Source organism: Balaenoptera physalus (genome assembly GCF_965194825.1).
Source record: "Balaenoptera physalus genome assembly, chromosome: X".
NCBI classification, from domain to species: Eukaryota; Metazoa; Chordata; class Mammalia; order Artiodactyla; family Balaenopteridae; genus Balaenoptera; species Balaenoptera physalus.
In genome coordinates, this window is record NC_138903.1 from 18,851,985 (window position 1) to 18,865,597 (window position 13,613).

The following is a 13,613-nucleotide window of genomic DNA, read 5'->3' on the forward strand; positions in this document are numbered from 1 at the left end:
CGGGGGATGCGCTGCTTTGGGGGAGAGGAAAACATGCTTCCCCCGGGACAGCATCTGCGCTGGTATCTGTGGCTCCCTCCTGTGCATCCCTCCGCGTCCTTTGCCTCCTCCTCTTCTGGCCGCTTGAGACTTTGAATCTTAAGGCTTTTTACTGGGGGCTCGACCCCAGGTGTAAGGTGATGCACATTCAAGTGCTCCCTCATTTATTCCATCTTGAAGACTCTCCCCTTTTTTCCCATGGGCAATTTCTAATAACCATACTTAAAGACATTCGCCCTCTTAATCTCAAACGTGGGCTTTTTCTCTGTCCCTGGGCTTTCCTGCCTCACTGTCTCCCTCTGTTGTCTGTTGTCTGAGTTAGAGGACCCTCTCCTCACGACCACTGCGCCCCCTCCCATCCCCAAGATTCCTAAGATTTGGGGAATGCTGACGAGATGGAGGGGATGGACAAAAAAGGATTGCTCGCCACACTTGGGAGATGTTAAGAGTTTTGCTCGTGGTTATTCCTAGGCACAAACTCTGGGTAGATTAATCAGGGACCAAAGGCTTATCATTTGCAAATGCCGTTCCAAAGATGAGGGAGCCCCTTCTTAGGGCTTGCTTAGCAGTCAGACTTTCTAAGCTCCAGGTACTTTAGAACGAAAGTAGGGTGATTGGAAGTGATTGAGAACGACAGAGGGAAACTCAGTTTTTTTTTTCTTTTTCCCCCGAGCCTTTTCAGCCTCTTGCTTGTCTTGTGGATTTTCCTTTATCCATTTGCTTTCCTTTTATTCCCTTACTTGCCCCTTTATTCTTCATTTATTTCGTTTTTCTTTTCTAATATGTGGAAAGTGCTTTGTAACTGCAAAGCGCAGTACAAATGAGAGTGTACTGAATTAAATCGAATTCATTATTTATCGACTGCCCCCCTGTGTGCGGTGCATTGTGCTAAGGTGCCATGGGTGCCATGACTAAGACAAAGTCCTGCAGTGGCTCATTTTTTTTTTCTGTTCCTTCTTCTGTTTTCATATTGCTATTGAAATTCCGCTCTCCTAGATTCCCACCAATTTTTCCCCCCTTCGCATTGTCAGATGCAGACAAACATCTGTCTTCTCTGTTTCTCAGTCATGGAAGAAAGAGCCAGAGCACATGCGAAAAGCAAGAATGCTTACTTAAAACCCTTTCTTTGAATTTGCCTAAAAGAGTACTTCAGTTTGAGTCTTGTTACTGAAATACTCAAAGAAAAGCTATCTTGGCTCCATGGGAGTCAGATTACCTTCAGAGACTACCTCTCACAAATTCCCATGATGCCTGTAGTGAGTGCTGCATACTCCATCTTCTTCACCTCCCACCCTCCCAGTACATTCTTGCACTTTCCCCACTCTCTACACTTTAGGTCCACTGAAGCACGTAGAACATATGATGTACATATTCTGACACACATTTTTAGTTTCTCAGTACACTAGTCCTTTAAAAATCTCTCCAGCCTAAAATGCAGCTTCTTTGGAGTTGGGCTAACATCATTAGCTGTGATTTTAAGTGATTGTTATATTTAAGTTGAATAACTTATTTTCATATCTGTTGGTGATGCATCTTAGAGCTATTTGAAAAGACAGAATTTGTGTATCTCTGTATACATTAGACTGGAAGAGAATAACTCATGTCATTATCTGTATACTTCAAGTCCCAAACTGCTTACTGCTGAAATTTCCATAATCTTTATATAAATTTGATTTGAGATATTATCAGAAAATAAGGTTTAAAAAAAATACTAAGATGAAACAAACATTTCCTCAAATTAATTAACTTAATTAAGGTAACTTACACTATTAGCTTAATTAATCCCCCCCCCACCCTTTTCCCCAAATAAACTTTACGAAATACATTTAAAAAATACTTTTCACCCTTTTTTCAGATGCACTAATGTTTAAAAGTCAATTAATTTAGGCTGTAGCTTTGGAATGACCAAACCTCATTTAGTGTTGTATAATGTATAGTGTTATAAAGGCAGTACCAAGGACTTTTGAACAACTGCAGCATTGTGGGAGTTCTTTAAAACATGCTTCTAATGTGACAGTTTCATCATCCTTAACATTTAAAGCATATATATGGCATATGCTTTCACCTAGTCACAATGGTAGATAGTTATAACTCTCTTTAGTAAGGTATATGCTTTATGCTCTTTCTAGGGTATTTTTTTCTTCACTAAACAGAAAAGGAACCATTAAGCATATAAGAATAGCATGGCCATATGTTTAATGCTTCCAGACAGTTTATTGAAGTGCTATAGAAACTCAATCAGCAGAGAGGGAAATGAAGGGAAAACCACCTGGCTGGCAAGATTATTAAGCTTTGGTAGAATATATTCAAGATTAATTATGAAGGACCATATATACACTGCAATTCACTTTAATTTGTTACTTTTTATTAAAATATATTTGAGGGACACATAAGTATTAAATTTATGTTAATTATTATTAAAAAACGCTATGAGGAAATACTTCCTTTTTTTTTTTTTTTTTTTTGCTCACCCCCAACTCCACTATTTGTGAAATACAATACTCATTGAATTTTCTCCTGACAGTAAAAATTTGATGTGACACAGTGTCAATGTTAGTGCCAGTAAATATATGAACTCCTCATGAGTCAGTAGAATAAGCATTTATATCCCACATTATCCTGATAGTACTTCAGGCTATTTGGAAATGTCTCATAGCCTTCAAAATTAATTTAAAAAATTAATTTTATGAAAATATTTTTTGAGAAAATCAAATACTCATCATTTAGTGCTTGAAACTAACCTTTTTCAGTTGGAAATTGCATTCAGTCCTCCTGTAGTTTTGACAAAATTTTAAAACATAAACCTTTTTACAGTGAATAAAAGCAAAGCAGTTATTAGGAAAAGCTATAGGTAGAAAAGTAGGCCAATAACTGTTTCTAATTTTTGCTCAGTCTGTTACTCTAAAATACATTATTTCTCAACTCCTGTCTGTTCACTTGCAGGGCCTGGAAATATTTCATAATCTGCAGTTGCTTGAGTCTACTTTTTTTGCCTTCTGAAATATAACAAAAACCTTTGAACACGTTTGGGCCCCTATTATTAATTTTATCATTAATTTTCCTTGTCCTTGTCACACCCAATAATTCCAGTTTTTTTCTCACACCTTTTCTGCCTTTTGAAATTCTTTCAAAATATCCAGATGTCTAAGATAAAGTTATTTTCCGGGGCCAGCTCCCTTTCTGACATTTTTTCCAGTGATCTTTAATCCCTTTCTGGATCAAATAAAATGGATTATTGTTTTCAGAGTCAACTGACAGGCCCCACTTTGCTGATCTTCTCTTATGGTCTCTGTGACTTAGCTCCATGCACTCTTATGTTATTATGATTCCTAAAATCATCTAAATTTTTAAGATAGCCTCTGAAGCCATCCCACAATTAACTTCTCTGGTCTTTCCTGTTTACTGTAAACCATTTTCTTTAAGAAGCATTCACTGACTTCTAATTTCTGCCCTGATGACTCAGCCTTCTTGAGGACAGAAAATGAAATACATTATTTTAGGTATTAAAAAACAAAGATAAAGCCAACGTTTTGCATGCAACCCTAAAAAGAGGAAAATGCAGTGATGAAATAAGGTCTATTTAGTATAAAAGTTTACATGCTCTAAAGGAAAATGCGTCCGATAATGGAAAGCAGTTTTGACAGGTACAATGCCCTTTAGTAATTTTTTTCCCCCTCATAGGACCCAGAGCTGAAGTTGAAATTTATCTTAATCAGGTGAAGGAAAATGTCAACATTTCGAGTTAAACTGTTTTGAGAGAGAGATCAGAAATAATTTTGTGGCAGGAACTTGAGAAGTATACACCGTAAGGGAAAAAAATATATGCTAAATGTTTAAATTGGTGCTATTACCTCTTTTCGAAAAATTAGTTTTTTTTCTCAATTGCAGCGTGACTAGATAGTAACCAACAATCACCTGCTTTGGATTTGACATTTTTGGAACAGGAATTCTTGTCATTTTATACAAAGAGGAAATTTACCTTTTTGATATATAGAGTTTAGTTCACAAGAAACGTTTTGTTTGTAGTGTCATTAACATTTGCTCCTTAAGGTAACACGCATGATGTAGTGCATAGTAGGAAAAAAAAGAGTATATTTATGTAGATGTTTTCTAGTTCTTAGATATTTACTTGGTACTTCAGCATGGAAGGTGCTTTGATGGATGAATTTAAATAATTCCCTGCTTTGGAGAAATTAGTCTCTAAGGGATGGCAGTGACATTGGCAAACCTATGCCAAGACAGAGACAGGTACCAACTAGTACATTTGGTAAATTTTAAGAGTTTGCATATGTATACAAGCACCAATGGAAAGAGAAGATGATGATTTTAGTAAGTCAGGAAGGAATCCGTGGGGAAGGTTTGAGCAACTGTTTAAGCAGTTTATTTATTTAAGGTATATTCTAAGAGGGATGTATTCTAAATGTAGAAGCAGAACAAGAGACTCCAGAGTTGAGATGGGGCGATTAACCAGAGGAGTTGAGTCTACGTTTGTCTGGTTGAAAGAGAAAGGTGGGCAGTACAGGGAAAGTGAGGGAGGAGCATGAGTAGGTGGCACAAAGTACAAGAACAAATCTGCATTTCACGAAGACAATAAAAGTCTCATCATGTCCTGAGTTTAAATAAATACCACATTATAAAACTTTGGCTGCCAAAAATAAGCCCATTTCTGTTTCTCAGGAATAATTTGGAAATAATGTTAAAATGAGTTATTTTGAAGATTAATTACATCATTAACATTATGTTGTTGGATATTTAGAATGTTACTGATCCAAATTCTTACATGAAGAATGCAGATTGGCTTTTAAATGTTGATGTTGTTCTTAAAGCAATGATAAATTATCATTTTCATTCATAGCAGAGTGACCTCAGATTAGAACCTAACATTTTCTTAATGACTTTTAGCTTTCTATATGACTTCCCTCACACACAAGGCTTATTGTGAAAGATGAAGCATTAGCTTCTCTAAAGAGTCCTAGAAGGATGGATCATCAGTACTAATTTAAAGGTGGGGGAAAGGGAGGGTAAGTAATTTGAAAAACAAAATGGAGTCTAAAGCTTTATGTTTATGAGTTTGTCATGGATTAGTGTCTGGCTGAAGAATAGGCTCATTGTTTTGAATAGCATTCAGTGAGTGAATTCAGTTTTCATGCATAGCATAGGCCTGTGCTACCCAAAATGGTACATTTCTCTGGTTGTGAAAACCAAATGATCAAAAGCCAAAAAGTTGATTTTTGCTAAGTATTTTAAAGTATTATTTTTATATTAAAATAAACATAGATATTATATTCATGGTATAGAAAGCAAAATTGGCATGATTTTAAAGATGAGACCAGAGGCTTAACAGGAAGTTTAGGCTTGCAGCAGGCTGTTTAAAGCTGCATTTCCCAGACCTCCCAGGGTTATGAGTACACTCTGTTCAGCAGTTATGGATACATCAGTGGAAAAGTTTAAGAAGTGGTGGTTGGGTTTAGAAAAGGTAAAATGTATGTACTCTGCTTCCTCTTTTTCTCCTCTTGCAAAGGATAAAATATTATCTTTTCAGTCAAGGTCATGATAATTACAGCATCTTACTTTGTTTGATCCATAAACCTGTGGTCAGGATGAACTTCTTGAGAATGATTCCCATCTAATCCTGTCCTCCCCATCAGCTTAAAAAATTTAATGGTTTCTCACTGTTTTTAGGATAAAGTCCTTAAAATGGCCTATAAGACCCTGGAAGGTTTGGCTGTTGCCTGTGAGGTAAACCTCATTGCTAGCACTAGCTACTCGGGCCTTCTTTCAGTCCTGTTTACCCAGCCCTTGAGACTTTGCACTTTTTCTTCACCCAGTTAAATCCTGCTCATCCTTCAGATCTCAAGCCTTCCCTCCTCTGCCTCAGAAAAGCCTTCCTGAATCCCCAAATCACATCAAATCCTCAGTTATGCACTCTCTTGGTACCGTGTATATCTTCTTTGTTCCATTTGCCAGTTTTATTTTTTACCTTGATTTGTATGATTATTTGATGAGGGCAGGGAACCCATCTTTTTGCATAACAGTGCATAAGAAAGTATCTGGTGAAAAGTAGGCACTTAGGAAATATTTGTTGAGTAAAGGAATAAATAAATTTATTCACAGATTACTGGTCTGTCAACAAATCTGCTTTCCTAAATGACGATGCACGTAAAGTCCCTTATAATGAAATGCCCTAATGGATACTTCAGAGACAAGTTGTATACTGTGTGCCAGAATACAGTGTAAGTAGGGTTGCTTTGTCCGTTTTTCATAGTTGTGTTGCTGTCTAGCCAATTCAATGATCTAAATCATGGTGTAGATTCATTTTGTTAAGAAATGTTAATTTCCGTGAATCTGTAACATTTCTGTGTTTATGCTATAAATATTATTTGCTGATGTCATTTCATAGGCCAACACAATAGGCAAACTTCTACTTAAAAAATTAAAACATACCCCTTTTCTTAAGTATTTTCTTTCATACAAATTTTCTAATTGTTTCTTCATTTTGGTGTTTTTAAAAGAACACCATATATTTTGGAATGCATGGTAGAATGAAATTGAAAAAAAGGCCTTACATTTTTCCTCTTAAAAAAGTAAAGAAAATAAAGTTCATATAAGAAATTAAAATGTATTTTTCTGTTGTGAGAAGAAAATGCCCTTTATTTGTTAATGTAGAGGATAAAATGAAAAAAAAAAGCCCGTTAGCTTAATGAGAACCATTATCTTCTCATTATATTTAATGTTGAATTTACATTTTTATTAATAGGAATAAAATTAAGATATTTAAAGATGCATCTTAATCAGCATTTCTTATATAACTTCATCTCACTCTGATTTTGAAAAATAAATTTTAATTTTTCAAGCCAAATATAAATTTATTTGGACTAATTTTTGAAGAGCACTCATTAAGAACCTATGTAGAGAGTTACTGTAAAGCGTAACTTGTTGAATACAGGTGCCTCATGTGGATTTTTTGTGAATTACATGCTACTGGATAATCACTAGTAGGCATGTTATAGAGATTTTTCTAATAAAGTGTGCCCCTCCCCCTAAATTTAGAATTGTTAAAACATAAATCAGAATAAGTGAAATTTTTAAGACTTTAACATAACTTTGCCTGTCTGTTAACTCTTAATAAAACAACACCTTCAGGCTTAAATGTTCTAGCTAGTACTGCAAATCAGTGGATTGCAATTGTGCCCTGGTTTGAATTACAAATAACCATTAAACATGCTAGAATTTTTTTTAACTTGAAAGATGTATTTAATTTCTTGTTCAATTTCAATTTAAATTACAATCATTAATTCTAATAGAAGTTTTCATTATCTTAATCTTATTCTTGCAATTTCAGGAAAGAAAGGGTTGTGGGTATTTGCATAAATTTATTCAATTTTAAATTTTACTAAAGTACAATAACTGCTGTTTTAGTTTTCTGTGTTCATCTATTGAATATTTTGTCACAACATAAAATTGTTTTAAAAACCAAGATTTGTTAAATAAACCAAAACTCACAATGGCATTAATGTATTCTAGTTTGCCACAGTAAAAACACTGTTACATAACTAATATCAAATGTAGCATACTTGTCTGTTTTATATTTACTTGACATTAATGTTCTTGGAAATTAGTCTTATTAGGTAGGTTGGATAGTCTTCCGATAAAATGATAGATAGGAAGAAACTGCATTGTTACTTGCTTTTAAAGTGTTACCCAATATCCTCTTGTTTGTTTGTTTGAACTTTTTATTTTGTTTCAGCCATATCTGCTATTTTTAAAATGGGCTTGCAACATGGTTTCTGAAGTAATATCTACAAGAAATCAATGGAAGGCTGACTTAGATCCTGGATTTTACTTTTTCCAACTTGTTTACACAAAGATTACGAAAGAATCTATTTTTTAGCAAGGTGTTAGACTTCTAATTAATTTATTAATAAAAAACCTTTGAAATACTGGTTTTAAGTAATTATGCTGAATGAGTAATTTCAACAGCATTAGCTGAATTCTTGTTATAATTTTGGTATGTTTTATATGTGTATGTGGGAGTTTATTTCAGCTATCCATATTATTTTCAAAATGTTTGATAGTCCTGGCGACTTGTGATTTTTTTTCACCTGGCTGAGCAGAAAATTCATGTTTTAATTTTGTGTAATTCACTTATATTTTGGCTGTGTAAACAAGGTAGTGAGGTATTAAAAATACATATATAAAAGAAAGAGTTGTAGAGTTGTTGCTACTGGTGCTCAAAATAGACATTGTAGTCCAGTTGCTAGTTTTCCTCCCTGCCTGCCAGAGCCTGTGTGGAAACCAAGTTCAGTGTGGTGCGAGCCAGCATATGGATGGCAAGGCAGGTTCTCTTTCCCCATTTCCCTCTGCATTGGTGACATGGTGAGTTTTGCGACAGACTCTGTTGGCACCAACGTTGCATTAAATTAATGACAGGTTTGCTTATCTAGAAGGCTGCTACCTTGCCTTCCAGCTGTCAGACCAGAGGCTTTCAATTTGATGTTGAATTGTGACAAGCAGAGAGAAGCTCATTCTATGGAATGTTTAGAGCTAGATAATTTTTCTTTCTAATCTGTCCCTAGACATAATGTTTTAAGTCTATTTATGGGAAAAACATGTTAATTCAGATTCTGTTTATTTGGGATTTGTGATAATTTGAGTAGGTTCCTATTGAACTTTACTTTTGATATGTGAGGAAAGGGCTTGCTGATCAATCTAATAATGTAATTAAGATTGGAAAGAAATTGTTTGACCCTGGAGGATGCGGTGTTTTCAAGTATCGTACTTTGCCAGGAGCCATTTCCATAGTGAAAATATGCAAGCTAGAAATGAGTTATATTTTTAGTTAGAATTTCTGCATACTTGGTTGGAATCAGTTTTTTGACTTTTTGGAATATTTTTGCAAACATCCTGTAGTACAGCTTGGTTCTTCCCCTCATTGGCCCATGTTATAAAGGTCTCATGCATTTCACATCTATTATTAGTAGTAGTACTTAAAAGTGAAATAAGGGACAGTTGTTAACACCCTTAAACAGGTAAGTTACAGAAGTTAAGCAGCTCAACAGAGATGTACAGCTGTTCAGTGATGGAATTAGGTTGAACATTAACTCTTTTTTTTCTGCCTACTGGATTGGATTTACACTTTCGTGGATGAAGAACATAGTTCAAGTTTATACGTAATTATCTTCAGACTTGACTTTTTAAAAGTTTCTGAATTTTCTACCTTTTAAAAATTGGCACCATTTAGTATATAATAAAGAGTACTTTGAAATCAGATGCCTGTGTTAATTATATCCAGGCTCCATTACTTCTTAGCTGTGTGATCTTAGTGAGGGAGAGTTTAAGTAACTTGCCAGGTTTTCTCATTTTTGTAAAATAGGGGTGATAATATTACCTACCTCATAGGGTTATGGTATGCGTAAAACGATGCCTAGCACACAGCAAGTGCATGATAAATGTCAGCTTTTTTTTTAATTAAGGAAGAAGTTTCATTCTATTGGTAATCTTCAGAGGCAGAACTGTTAATAGATAATATTTATTGACTGCTTACTATATACCATGTACTGTGCTAGGTGCTTTCCCTGCGTCATCTTATACTTATCCTAGCCCTGAAAGGTTGGAATTATCCCTGTTTTACAGATGAAGAAACTTTTTCTTAGAAACATTGAATCACTTGTCCTGTATACCCAAATATTTATCAAGCAGGTGTTCAACAAATATTTTGAAGAATGAATAAATATTAAGTGGAAGAAGCAGAATTTGAATGAATTTCTAACTGGTTCTAAAACATAATATGCTTACTTTGCCTTTCTACCAGAGGTAGATGTGACATGAGAGGAATTCTGGGAACATTTGCAAAGATGTTGACGTCCTCTCCGTCAGACCTACTTTCTTTAGTGTGTGGTAAGGTGGTTTGTGGTCATTGGGTTCTTTTGACCTCTATAGGGGTGTGTGTGTGTGTGTGTGTGTGTGTGTTGTGTGTGTTGTTTGTTGGTGGTAAAGCGTTTCCACTCAAAATAGGACTTTGGCCAGTGACAAAAATGCCACATACAACTATAGTATTGGTGACTTTTTTTTTTTTTTTTTTTGACCATGCTGCATGGCATGGGGATCTTAGTTCCCCGACCAGGGGTTGAACCTGTGCCCTCTGCAGTGAAAGCACGGAGTCTTAACCACTGGGCCCCCAGGGAAGCCCCTCATCTTTCTTGTTTTGAAGTGAACTCTAGGAGTTTGACGCTCTCCTCTTCTGAGTCTAGACCTAGGCAAAAGATCTACTTTAGGCTACTACTACTACCAGCCCAGTTCTGAGATGTTTTGTTCTCAAAGGATTGCTAATAAAAGTACATGGTGCCTCATGAATAGATGCTCAACATCACTAAGCTTCAGGGAAATGCAAACCAAAACCCCAATGAGATATCACCTCACACTGTCAGAATGGCTGTCATCAAAAATACCACAAATAATAAATGTTAGCAAGGATGTGGAGAAAAGGGAACCTTAGTTCATTCGTGGTGGGAATGTAAATTGGCACAGGCACTATGTAAAACAGTATGGAGATTCCTCAAAAAATTAAATAGATAGAACTACCATATGATCCAGCAATTCCATTCTTGGGTATATATCTGAAGAAAATGAAAACACTAATTAGAAAAGATACATGCACCCCAGCGTTCATAGCAGCATTGTTTACAGTAGCCAAGATATGGAAGCACCCTAAGTGTCTGTCAACAGATGAATGGATAAAGAAGATGTGGTATACACACACACACACACACACACACACACACACACACACACACACACACACACACAATGGAATATTACTCAGCCATAAAAAAGAATGAAATTTTTCCATTTGCAACAATATGAATGGACCTAGAGGGTATTATGCTTAGTGAAGTAAGTCAGACAGAGAACGACTTACTTGAAAGTGTATGTTTTCACTTATATGTGGAATTTAAAAAATAAATGAATGAGTATAACAAAACAGAAACAAACTCATAGATACAGAGAACAAACTAGTGGTTACCAGTGGGAAGAGGGGCCGGGGGAGGTACTGATGGGGAAGGGGAAGGGGATTAAGAAGTACAAACTACTATGTATAAGTTAAAATAAGCTACAAGGATGTAATGTACAGCACAGAGAATATAACCATTATTTTATAATTCCTCTAAATGGAGTATAATCTGTAAAAATATTGAATCACTGTGTTGTACACCTGAAACTAATATAGCATTGTAAATCAACTATACGTCAATAAAAAATAATAAAAAAAAATTTGTAAAAGAACTGATACTTCCAGTAAGTATGAATAAACACTTAGAGTATTTAAAAAATATATTTAATATGCACATATAAATTTAAAAATCCCCTCCCCCCCAAAAGTAATGGTGCCTGATAATAGATGTTCCTAAGGAGCGTTAACATTTTACTACGAATACAGGCATACCTTGGAGATACTGTGGGTTTTGTTCCAGGCCACGGGAGTAAAGCGAATATTTCAATAAAGTGAGTCACATGAATTTTTTGGTTTCCCAGTGCATATAAAAGTTGTGTTTACACACTACTGTAGTCTATTAAGTATACGATAACACTATGTCTAAAAAAGTGTATATACCTTAATTAAAAAATACTTTATTGCTAAAAAATGCAAACTGTCATCTAAGCCTTCAGCAAGCTGCAGTAGTAACATCAGAGATCACTGATCACAGATTATATTACAAATATAATAATGAAAAAGTTTGAAATACTACGAAAATTACCAAAAGGTGACACAGAGACATGAAGTGAACAAACGCTTTTGGAAAAATGTCACCGATAGAATTGCTCAATGCAGGTTTGCCACAAACCTTCAATTTGTAAAAAACAAAATGTCTACGAAGCACAATAAAGTGAAGTGCAATAAAATGAGGTACACCTGTAAGGGCCTTGGTTATATTCTGTTGTTTATATTTACCTAGTAGTGGTTAGCATTGTTATCTATTGCAATACATTTCATTAGTGTTTCTTTGAACAGCAGACTTTATTCAGTACATTTCTATAGCTTGGAAACCCTTACCTACCTAGTAAATGGTGATTGTTCTCCCCAAGTTATTTTGTTTTGTTTGGAAATTCTTTTATCATAGACCAAATTGTGATATGATACAATAGCATAGTGAATCACTCAAAAAACGTATATGCTGGAGAAAATTTAACCATTATCTGTCAAAAAACTATTGTGAAATCGTAAGATACAGAGTGGTCAAGTTGAGCTAGAGATGTTTGATCAATTGAGTACTTGTAAAATGGTAATGATAGGTACAGTTACATCCACATTATGTTTTAAAATGGTACACATGGTTTTGCCTGTGTATCTAAAATATATATTCTAGCATGTATTTTTGAAACTTAAAGTAAGATTTGTTCAGAGTAAAAAACACATGATATTTTCTGTTTCTCCTTATTTTCCTTTAATAGATTTGAGGTGAGTTTGCTTTAGGCTGGAAGTTTTAAAATAAGTGAAAACAACTTAATTGTTCTTTGGTTGTGGAGAGAATGATTTGAAATCTCTCACTTTTTATGAAAGCTACAATAGCCAGGACAATAGACATTTAAAAAATAACATCAACTGTGAACTGTGGTAATTACCAACTATTTTGAAGTTGCCTTAGCATTGTCCATTTGATTCTGAAGAAGCACTTTTTCTCTCGTAATGTGCTCATTATCTTTCAAAATCCACACAAATTAAAATTAATTTTGTTTGGGCATGTTTTTGAGAATTTTGTCACTTTTTTTGAAAAAGTTGTTGACATCCTGTGTTGATAAGTGGTCTGGTAAGAGATAGACTTTTAAATATGATAACATAATGACTCTCCATCTACATTAATTTTAAGATGTGTCTAATTTAATATTCAAACAAAATGTTTTCTAATTTTGAGGGGTTTTTTTTTCAGATGAGACTGTTTTGCCAGCTTGTTTTTACAGTTGTGACCAACACACACAGAGAAAATAAATACCAGTTTGTAGGGCAAAAATAGAGACACAGATGTAGAGAAGAAACGTATGGACACCAAGGGGGGAAAGTGGCGGGGGTGGTGGTGGTGGTGGTGGGATGAATTGGGAGATTGGGATTGACATGGACACACTAATATGTATAAAATGGATAACTAATAAGAACCTGCTGTATAAAAAATAAATTTAAAAAAAAAGAAAATAAATACAGCAAAATTATACCTAGGGATCTACTAACATTTTTCTTCCTACTGATGTACCAGTAATAAGATCACAAAAAATTAAGGCTGGTTATGTATCTCTAAAAAATAAGAACTTAAAAATATATACATCACACACACTCACCCCTACAACACTATTATTACACCAAAATTCATTTCTTAATATCAAATATTTAGTTAAAATTTCTAGTTTCATAAATGTCATAAACATTTTTACAGTTTCTTTTTTCCTTAAATCAGGATCCAAATAAAGCCCACACATTGTAGTCTACCTTATTTTTTTTCCTACATCAATCCTTTTGGACTCAGTACTCGCTTTACATGACAGACATTATTTAATGTCTCTTGAAATAAAATTCATAGATAATA

At 34.7% G+C, this 13,613-nt stretch overlaps 1 protein-coding gene across 5 annotated transcripts in view; it reads left to right on the plus strand.

Annotated features, from left to right (window-relative positions):
* Window positions 1–13,613, plus strand: part of CNKSR2 (connector enhancer of kinase suppressor of Ras 2) — a 258,934-nt gene that overhangs the window by 1,088 nt on the left and 244,233 nt on the right. The window lies entirely within an intron of this gene.